At 44.9% G+C, this 7201-nt stretch overlaps 1 non-coding gene across 1 annotated transcript; it reads left to right on the top strand.

Annotated features, from left to right (window-relative positions):
• The first annotated feature begins 5766 nt into the window (after positions 1 to 5766).
• On the top strand, positions 5767 to 5907 carry LOC120361997 (U4 spliceosomal RNA). The gene has a single exon (XR_005578006.1). It is a non-coding gene; the product is annotated as a U4 spliceosomal RNA (small nuclear RNA).
• The last annotated feature ends 1294 nt before the right edge of the window (positions 5908 to 7201 follow it).

The following is a 7201-nucleotide window of genomic DNA, read 5'->3' as shown; positions in this document are numbered from 1 at the left end:
ACCCAACAACTCCACTCCTAAGTATATACCCAAAGGAACGGAAAACAGACACTTAAACAAATACATGTATACCCATAGTCAGAGCTAAAAGGTAAATACACAAATATCCATCAGCAGATGATTGCATAATAAGCAAATTGTGTTATATGCATACAACGGAACATTTGTTTAGCCATAGAAAGGAAGTACTGATTCATACTATGATGTGGATGAACCTTGAAAACTATGCTAGATGAAAGAAGCCAGACATGAAAGGCTGCATATTGCGATTCTATTTATATGAAATATCTAACATAGGCCGGGCACGGTGGCTCACACCTGTAATCCCAGCACTTTGAGAGGCCGAGAGGGGAGGATCAGGAGTTCAAAACCAGCCTGGCCAACATGGTGAAACCCTGTCTCTACTAAAAATACAAAAATTAGCCGGGTGTGGTGGTGCACGCCTGTAATCCTAGCTACTCAGGTGGCTAAGGCAGAATTGCTTGAACCTGGGATGCGGAGGTTGCAGTGAGCTTAGATCGGGCCATTACACCCCAACCTGGGTGACAGAGCAAGACTCTGTCTCAGGGGGGGAAAAAAAGAAAGAAATATCTAACATAGTTAAATCCGTAGAGAATGCACATTAGTGGTTGCCAGGGATTGGGGGGTTGGCAGAGGGGAGGAGGGAATGAGGAGCATTTGCTTAATGGGTGTGGGGTTTTCTTCTGCGGTGATGAAAACAACGTTTTGAAACTATACAGAGGTGGTGGTTGCATAATATTGTGAATGTATTAAATACCACTAAATTGTTTGCTTTAAAGAAAGGTTCAACAGCCAGGCGTGGTTGCTCACATCTGTAATCCCAGCAATTTCAGAGGCTGAGGTACAAGGATTGCTTGAGTCCAGGAGTTCCAGAGCAGCCTAGGCAACATAGGGAGACCCCCATCTCTACCAAAGGAAAAAAAATCACCCCAGTGTGATGGCCAACGCCTGTAGTTCCAGCTACTCAGGAGGCTGAGGTGGGAGGATTGCTTGAACCCAGGAGGCGGAGGTTGCAGTGAGCCGAGATCGCACCACTGCACTCCAGCCTCGGTGACAGAGCGAGACTTAGTCTCAAAAAAAAAAAAAAAAAAAAAAAGGTCAATATAGTGATTACCTGAGGGTGTGATCTGGAGGGGATCCATGAGGGGTTTCTTCAGTGTTTTCACTTTTGTACTTCTTGACCTGCAGGGTGGTTATGGAAGTGTTCTTCTGTAATTATTCGTTCTCTTACAAAGTTGTGTTTTATGCACTTTCCTGCGTCAGGCCTTTGTACTAGGTGTTCTCTGTCTGGAATGCTCTTCTACGCGATATGTTTCATGTAGGTCTCTGCCCAAACGTCACCTTATCAGAAGAAGTCCAGGGCCGGGCGCAGTGGCTCACGCCTGTAATCCCAGCACTTTGGGAGGCTGAGGCGGGTGGATCACGAGGTCAAGAGATCGAGACCATCCTGGTCAACACGGTAAAACCCCGTCTCTACTAAAAATACAAAAAATTAGCTGGGCATGGTGGTGCATGCCTGTAATCCCAGCTACTCAGGAGGTTGAGGCAGGAGAATTGCCTGAACCCAGGAGGCGGAGGTTGTGGTGAGCCAAGATCGCGCCATTGCACTCCAGGCTGGGTAACAAGAGTGAAACTCCATCTCAAAAAAAAAAAAAAAAAAAAAAAGAAGAAGAAGAAGAAACCCTCCTTGACTACCGTATATAAAATAGCAATCCCCTAGACCTCTGCACTCTTAGCCCTTTACCTTGCTTTATCATTGTTCCCAGCACTCATGGCAATCTGATATACATATTATATATAAACCTGCCACTATCTTTCATGCAAATTCACAGTTTTTTTGTTTTTTTTTTTTGGAGCTGAGTTCTCACTCTGTCACCCAGGCTGGAGTGCAGTGGCTTGATCACATCTCACTGCAACCTCAAACTCCCAGGCTGAAGGGATCCTCCTGCCTAAACCTCCTGAGTAGTTGGGACTACAGGCACATGCCACCCTCCCTTGCTAAGCTTTTTATTTTTTATGAAGATGGGGTCTCACTTTGTTGTCCAGGCTGGTCTCCAACTCCTGGCCTCAAGTGATCCTCCTGCCTCGGCCTCCTAAAGTGCTAGGATTATAAGTGTGAGTTACTGTGTTTACTTCATGTAACTATGAGAGCAGGGACTTGTGTGCTTTTGTCATGGCTGTATCTCCAGTGTTTAATGCCTGTCATGTAGTGGGTGATCAAGACAAGTTTGTTTACAGCCACCAGTCTAGTCTAGTCTACCATCATCTCACCTGGACCAGTGCACCACCCCCATAACTGACCTCCCTGTTTCATGTCTGGCTGCCTTCAACCCATTCCCCACTCTTCAGAATTATCTTTTGACATTCAAATCTGATCGTCTCATTTTCCTTCTTAACCCCCGCAACTTTTTTTTTTTTTTTTTTTTTTTTTTTTTTTTGGTGAGACAGAATTTCGCTCTGTCTCCCAGGCTGGAATGCAGTGGTGCAATCTCAGCTCACTGCAACCTACACCTCCCAGGTTCAAGGAATTTTCCTGCCTCAGCCTCCCGAGTACCTGGGATTAAAGGCGCCCACCACTACACCCAGCTAATTTTTTTTTTTTTTTTTTTTGAGACGGAGTTTTGCTCTTGTTACCCAGGCTGGAGTGCAATGGCGCGATCTCGGCTCACCGCAACCTCCGCCTCCTGGGTTCAGGCAATTCTCCTGCCTCAGCCACCTGAGTAGCTGGGATTACAGGCACGCGCCACCATGCCCAGCTAATTTTTTTTGTATTTTTAGTAGAGACGGGGTTTCACCATGTTGACCAGGATGGTCTCGATCTCTTGACCTTGTGATCCACCCGCCTCGGCCTCCCAAAGTGCTGGGATTACAGGCTTGAGCCACCGCGCCCGGCCCAGCAGCTAATTTTTTGTATTTTTACTAGAGACGGGGTTTCACCATGTTGGCCGGGCAGGTCTCGAACCCCTGACCTCAGTGATCCGCCCACCTCGGCCTCCCAAAGTGTTGTGATTACAGGCGTGAGCCACTGCGCCCGGCCGTTAGAATGCTTTGATGGCGCATTTTTGCTCTTCAGATGAAGTCCAAAGTCTTTAACATGACTTGCAAGGTCCCTGCTCTTTGGCCTTGACTACTTTGTCTCTTTTCCCCAGCCACCTTAAACTGCTTTGAGTTTTTAGCTGGAGGTAGTCTCTCACATCGGGGCCTTAGTATATATTTGTTCCTCTACTTGAGACACTCTTTCTCCAACTCGCTTCTTGAGTCTCAGTTTGAGGCTCATTTCCTAGAGGAGACATAGGAGCCCTGACTTCTCAAACTAGGTGAGCTCCTTTACAGTCCAGCTGCAACCTCATCTCTGCTGGAGCGCTTGCTTCCCTCCACCTATTTAGTTTCTTTTAAATTGTATGAATAACTATTTGGTTCCCACCTGTGAAATGAAGTTGTACCATTTAATTAAAGGTTATGAAAATATTTCTGACATGTAGAAAATGTAATCATAAGCTTGTAAACATGAAAGTACTTTGAGTACACTATTGATTTAGGTGCTTTTATGGAGTTATGGTCCCTTTTAAGAATCTGCTGAATGCTTTGGACCCCAGAATAATGCTCATTTGCAAGTACTTTGTATACTTTTTCAAAATTTACAGACAAGGCAGGGTGCAGTGACTCATGTCTGTAATCCCAGCACTTTGAGAGGCCAAGGCAGACAGATCACTTGAGGCCAGGAGTTCCAGACCAGCCTGGCCAATTTAATGAAACCCCGTCCCTACTAAAAATACAAAAAATTAGCTGAGCATGGTGGTACATGCCTGGTAGTAATTCCAACTACTCGGGAGGCTGAGGCAGGAGGATGGCTCGAACCTGGGAGGCAGAGGTTGCAGTGAGCCAAGATCTTGTCACTGCATTTCAGCCTGGGTGACAGAGTGAGACCCTGTCTCAAAAAAAAAAAAAAAAAAAAAATTCACAGACAAGCATTATTCTTGCCCTCTCAACTCTTCAAGGCTGATTTATGCTCATAATTCTGTCGCTTTTCTGTTCTACCTCCTAGAATTTAGTAATCAGCAGCATTCTTTCACCTTTTATCAAATGTGTTTTCTCCTGGACCTTTTCTCTCAGCTTATATAACAGATAACAACTCAAAGCATATCTTTTTCCATAAAGCTTTATTCTACCTAAAAAAAAAAATATTTTTTGGTGCCGTGACTCAGATTCTGCTTTTGAATAACTTTTTTTATATCTATTTTTTAGAGATGGGAGTCTCCCTATGTTGCCCAGGCTAGTCTCGAACTCCTGAGCTCAAGTGATCCTCTAATCTTGGCCTCCTGAAGTCCTGGGATTACAGGCATGAGCCACTGCACCCAACCCTGAATAACTTTTTTAGTATAAATTCTCAGAAATGGTTAAAAAAAATGAACGATTTTTCTGGTTCTTTTGCTACTCATTGCCATAGTTCTTTTTTCTTTTCTTTTTCTTTTTTTTTTTGAGACAGGCTCTGTCACCCAGGTTGGAGTGTAGTAGTACAGTCACAGCTCACTGCAGCCTTAATCTTCTGGGTTCAAGGGATCCTTCCACCTCAGCTTCCTGAGTAGCTGGGACTACAGGTGCACATCACCACACCCAGCTAAATTTTTTGCTTGCTTTTTTTTGTAGAGACGGAGGTTTCCCTGTTGTCCAGGCTGGTCTCCAACTCTTGGCTGGCCTCAAGTGATCCTCCCATCTCGGCCTCCAAATATGCTGGGATTACAGGTGTGAGCCACTGTGACTCGCCTCCATGACACTTTTCATTTCTTTCTTTTTCGTCTGAAGCTCTGTGTAGGACATGACACTTTTCAAAACACTTTCCTAGGCCAGGTATGTGGCTCACGCCTGTAATCTCAGTGAGTTAGGAAGCTGAGGTGGGAGGATTGCTTGAAGCCAGGAGTTTGAGACCGGCTTGGGCAACATAGGAGACCCTATTTGTAATTAAAAAAAAAAAAAACAACAAAAAAAAAAACAGGCAGGGCACGGTGGCTCACACCTGTAATCCCAGCACTTTGGGAGGCCAAGGTGGACAGATCACATGAGGTCAGGAGTTTGAGACCAGCTTGGGAGGCTGAGGCAGGAGAATCATTTGAACCTGGGAGGCAGAGGTTACAGTGAGCTGAGATCACACCACTGCACTCCAGCCTGGGTGACACAGTGAGACTCTGTCTCGGAAACGAACAGTCATTTAATGTCCAGCTCCATGAGGGTAGGGGCTGTGTGTCTTGTTCACTGCTAATATCCCCCATACCAACCACAGTGCCTGATAAAGAGTAGCTACTTAAAGAGTATCTTTAGGCCGGGTGTGATGGCTCACACATGTAATCCCAGCACTTTGGGAGGCTGAGGAGGGCAGATCACAAAGTCAGGAGTTCAAGACCAGCCTGACCAATATGGTGAAACCCCATTTCTACTAAAAATACAAAAATTAGCCAGGCATGGTGGTGCACACCTGTAGTCTCAGCCACATGGGAGGCTGAGGCAGAAGAATCACTTGAACCTGGAAGGCAGAGGTTGCAGTGAGCCAAGATCCCGTCAATGCACTTCAGCCTGGGCAACAGAGCAAGTCTCCGTCTCAAAAAACAAAAAACAAAAAACAAAACAAAACAAAAAACCTTTAAATGGATTAATGAATGTGAATAAAAACCATTAACTCAGAATTTATTCTTGCATCTGTTCTTAGGATTAGCCCAAATTCGAATCGTATCAATAAAAATCATTTGGCCTAGCTTTGCACAGTGGCAGTATTGTAGCCAATGAGGTTTATCCAAGGTGTGATTATTGCTAATTGAAAACTTTTCCCAATACCCCACCATGATGACTTGAAATATAGTCAGAGTTGGCAATTTTTGACAGTCTCTACAGAGACTGAAAAAAAAAAAATCATTTGGCCTAACTGGCCTCCCTGCCTCTTGTCTTCCATCTCCCTGTGATCCAACCTATAGCCCAAGACAGTAACACTATAAAAACAAACAAACAAACAAGAAAAAACCAAGTCTGATTGTGTTCTCTTCCCAAATCTCTGCTGTCTCTCCCACTGCCTACAGAATACAGTCAATGCTCCTCAGCTTGGAATCAAGGCTTTGGCTCCAATCTCTCTCTCTCTCTTTTTTTCTTTTTTTTTTGAGATGGAGTCTCACTCTGCCGCCCAGGCTGGAGTGCAGTGGCACAATCTCAGCTGACTGCAACCTCTGCCTCCCAGGTTCAAGCGATTCTCCTGCCTCAGCCTCCCGAGTATCTGGGACTACAGGCAAGTGTCACCATGCCCAGCTAAGTTTTGTATTTTTAGTAGAGATGAGGTTTTACCATATCGGTCAGGCTGGTCTAGGACTCCTGACCTCATGATCCGCCCACCTCTGCCTCCCAAAGTGCTGGGATTACAGGTGTGAGCCACGGCCCCCGGCCCCCAGTCTCTCTTTGTAAACCTCCCTAGGCTTATTTATTAAGCGCTTATCATATGCCAAGCACTAGGCTAGTCACTGAGTTCATAAACCAGTTGGAAAGACAGGTACAGTGACTAATTTTAATAAGGCATGATCAGCGCTATTACACAGTCTGTGAGAACACAGATAGTTTCAGGGAATTGATAAAATATGTTTTCGCCCCCTGCAGGTTCACGAGTTCAGTCTACAACAGCTATGTCCAATACGGTCATTAGCTACGTTTCAAGTGTCCAACAGTCACATGAGGCTAGTGTGTATCTATTGCACTGGATAGCAGAGCACAGATGATTTTTATCATCCATAGAAGAGGGGGTTAACTATAGCTGCTTCCAAGACAGCAAGGAACATTTTCCATACGTGAAGTCTGTGGTACTAGCTACCAATCCCCCAAACCCGACCCCTCTCCCTCACACCTTGGCTCTGATATATTTTGTAGTACAGGCTCCTAAGAGAAAGAATGCATGAAAGTACCCGGTAAACATTAAGTGATATAGAAATGTGATATAATAAGCAGGCTCAGAGTTCTTTCTTTCATCATAGCTTTGGTTACTTCGAGCAAATTCTAACTCTCTTCTCAAACTACTCCCATCTCTATAATTTATGCCGAAGTGTTCTAGGGCTAAAAAATCCCGATTATACCTACCTTGAAGCTTTTAATCCAGGACCCTACTTCACCACCCGCCTTCTGTCACTTTCTCTAAAAGGACACGAATTAAGAC

Source organism: Saimiri boliviensis, chromosome X (assembly GCF_048565385.1).
Source record: "Saimiri boliviensis isolate mSaiBol1 chromosome X, mSaiBol1.pri, whole genome shotgun sequence".
NCBI classification, from domain to species: domain Eukaryota; kingdom Metazoa; phylum Chordata; class Mammalia; order Primates; family Cebidae; genus Saimiri; species Saimiri boliviensis.
This window is presented reverse-complemented; position numbering and strand designations above follow the sequence as displayed.